Source organism: Cannabis sativa, chromosome 6 (assembly GCF_029168945.1).
Source record: "Cannabis sativa cultivar Pink pepper isolate KNU-18-1 chromosome 6, ASM2916894v1, whole genome shotgun sequence".
NCBI classification, from domain to species: Eukaryota; Viridiplantae; Streptophyta; class Magnoliopsida; order Rosales; family Cannabaceae; genus Cannabis; species Cannabis sativa.
The window spans coordinates 3,287,217-3,290,318 of record NC_083606.1 but is presented as its reverse complement, the minus strand read 5'-3'; the positions used below and the strand labels follow the sequence as shown (position 1 = coordinate 3,290,318).

Below are 3,102 nucleotides of genomic sequence, written 5' to 3'. Positions count from 1 at the left end.
AATCATACTAATTGACCAAAATAGAGTAGTACTAATTTATTTTGTACACACTAACGGCTAAGTTAAAGCCAAAATGAATAATACTTTGAATAGAGTAAGCAATGGACAACCTAGAACATATTTTAGAATTTTGATATTTTCAGCTATTTTCTTATCATATTTTGAAAGAGGTAAATTCATTGTGCATCAATTTAATTTTGTTAATTTAAAAAATGGGAACAAAAAATATGCCAGAATCATAGAACATATTCAGCTCTTTTTCTTAATACTTGTTAAATTAACAAGCCTTGGTGCATTCGCGAATCGATATTGATTTAAGAATATAAATGCACCTAAGATTAACTTTGGTGCAATCCAGAAATATTTAGTTTTATAATTAGTTTTATGCGTGTTTTATTGTGGATATAGGATGTCAATTTCCCTTTCCCTTTTCTGAAGTCCCCAACCTAATATAGAGGAGATCAATTGGAATGATTGTTAGGTAATAATGTATAAAGCTGATTTTGGTTCAATTAGAAAACCGATACATTAAGATTCAATAACCAAAATAATAATTTTGCTTCAAAAAATAACCAAAATAATATCCATGAGCACCATGTTGTTGTACCATTAAAGACTCAGACATTTGTATCAAGTATCAATTGATTCTGCACAACAAATTGAATAGAACGTTCATATGTAAAACCAACCCATTTTCTCTCGATAGGAAAAAAAACAACAAAACAACCCTAAATGATTAAGTTAGTTGAGTTAGTATTTTTTATAAACTCAGAATGTTACAAATTTAGATTTTAATCCTTAATCTTACTTTACTTCTAAAAGAAAATGAAGGGAGTATATTGTATGGTCATTGAGATCTGTAAGACCCATCAAAAGCATAGGAACAAGAGAATATATTTCTGAATTTTTTATTACACGCCCCACCTAAACATAGTATATGAATTACAATTGCTATAGAACAAAGAACTACTATATGAATTAGAAAGAAAAAAAAATTGTTGAAGTGTTATTTGCCTAGCTAGCTGGACTTTTGGATGGGTATTTGTCTAAACCTGCATTCATAAAACAAAATTAAATTCAAACATAAAATATTTTACCAAAAAATTAAATAAAAAATTCAGAAGCACGGGGAAAGACCTGAGACATCTTGGAAAATCTTAGGGAGACACAGGGAAATTTTCTATGAGCATTGTACCTCATTGCACCAAGTAATAATCACTACTTTGATTTGTTCACCAAGCTTTATCTTCAAGACCTTGCCAAATTCATTAAACTAATGTTTCATATAAAGAATTAACTTATAATTGGAAAAAAAAACAAAAAAAGCAATCATAATGAGTAAAAAAAATGCTCCAATATATATTTATATATATAAGTAAAAGTTAAATACCTTTAAGAGACATGGAATAACCAACTTCACACCCTGAGCAGTGAGCACTGAGTTGCAACATTATTGCACGGCAGCGCACATTCAGCAGCATCACAATAACCTGATCCGAGAAGAAACCACAAGTAACAGTAATAGTTGAATCACATAAAAAAACATATAAAGAATAAAAGTTAACATTTATAAGTATATCATGAAATATGAAGGCAGAATTGTGTAGCCACTCAATTGCAAGTGTTGCACAAAGATACTCAAATCCAAACAAGGTTCCTTCAAAACATTTATAAGCTAAAAGAAAATGTTAATTGGTGTTAGAATATAATAAATCAAAATGGTAACTTAATTATTACAAAAATGGTAAATAAAATATAGGGGCAAAAATCAAAATTACAAGCAACTTCCCATCACTTTTTTTCTTTCCTCATCGTAGAAAAATTGCTAAAACTACTATAATGAGATAATTATATTTAGTAGACGAAAGTTGCTCCACAATGCTCCACCACTCCATTTGAGCAACTATTTTCCCACTCAATGTTACAATTGTTTTTTTGTTCTTGCACTCACAGTCACATTTGATGATGATGCACTCATCGATTATCTCACTATCGTTGTCGCTATCGAAAGCCACCAACTCCGTCGCAGTAAAATGATCGCAAGACATTGTTGTGCCCCTTACAGTTCTATTGGGCCTCCGCGCAAGCCATGCAACCTGTAGGATTGATAGAGACCAAGCGAGCGGCAGATGCAGAATGCGAATCGTAATACTTCAAATTAAGTTTAAATCGAATTCGGTTTCTAAAAAAAAAAATTGAAATATTTTTAATAGATGTGTTAAGAAGTCCCTGATTTCATTTTGATGGCGATACAAACCTGCAAAGAATACCAACTCCATAATATATTTCTTGGCATTAAATCAAATTCTAATGTTGAATTATTTTCACAAAAAACTTATTCCTTTCTTTATTTTATTTTTCTATTAGAAAAATCAAATCGTAAAACATGATGTTGAGTCTCTTCCAACTAATGGGAGGGAGAAAAAGAAAAAAAATCAAAACCTTTTTTTTATGCTAGATCCCTACCATAGATCTATATTTCCTACCTCGATATCTCTGGGATCCTTCAACAGAAAACTGTTCATTCAGGGATTGTAATTGCAATTGGCTTGTCCATCGTCTCTTCACATATTTGATGAAAATTTTACATCATCAGTATTTCGAAGCCATGAAACTGTAAATTTAGAAGAATAAAATTAAGAAAAATTAAGAGATAAAAAGAGAATGAATAAGAAAAGAAGATGAATAGAGAGATGGCAACATCAGCATAAAGGGTTCTGGCTGTAGGAAACTTCGGTAGTCTTGCGAGCGTGCTCGAAGAAGAGAAGACCATCGTAGTCGCTCTGGCTATGGGTTCTTTCGCTGTACGGAAGCTTCGACAGGCTGGTAAAGGTTGTGTTGGAGGCTAGGGTTTAATTTGTTAGATTGGTAGGATTATTTAGCTAAAATTAATCAATTATAATTAATGTTTTCTGATCAGAATAACGTTAAATATAGTCACATTTTATATATAAAAAATATTTTAAAAAAAAGTCACCCATAAATTTCTCATAAACCACCAAGAATTCATAAGATGATTTTTTTAATTTAAAAAAAGATTATTAATATTTAAAAGATTTTTTAATTTTTTGGTTTTAATTATTGGGTTTATTTGTTAACGGG

At 30.5% G+C, this 3,102-nt stretch overlaps 1 long non-coding RNA gene across 2 annotated transcripts; it reads right to left on the bottom strand.

The window, feature by feature from the left end:
* Positions 1–729: 729 nt before the first annotated feature.
* LOC133038706 (uncharacterized) lies at positions 730–2,889 on the bottom strand. Of its 2 annotated transcripts, none has more exons than XR_009688191.1 (5): positions 2,702–2,889; positions 2,487–2,614; positions 1,391–2,257; positions 1,138–1,255; positions 730–1,052 (listed from the first exon to the last, which is right to left on the bottom strand). It is a non-coding gene; the product is annotated as an uncharacterized LOC133038706 (long non-coding RNA). The 2 variants fall into 2 exon arrangements; XR_009688192.1 differs by having other exon boundaries at positions 1,138–1,246.
* Between the last annotated feature and the right edge of the window lie 213 nt (positions 2,890–3,102).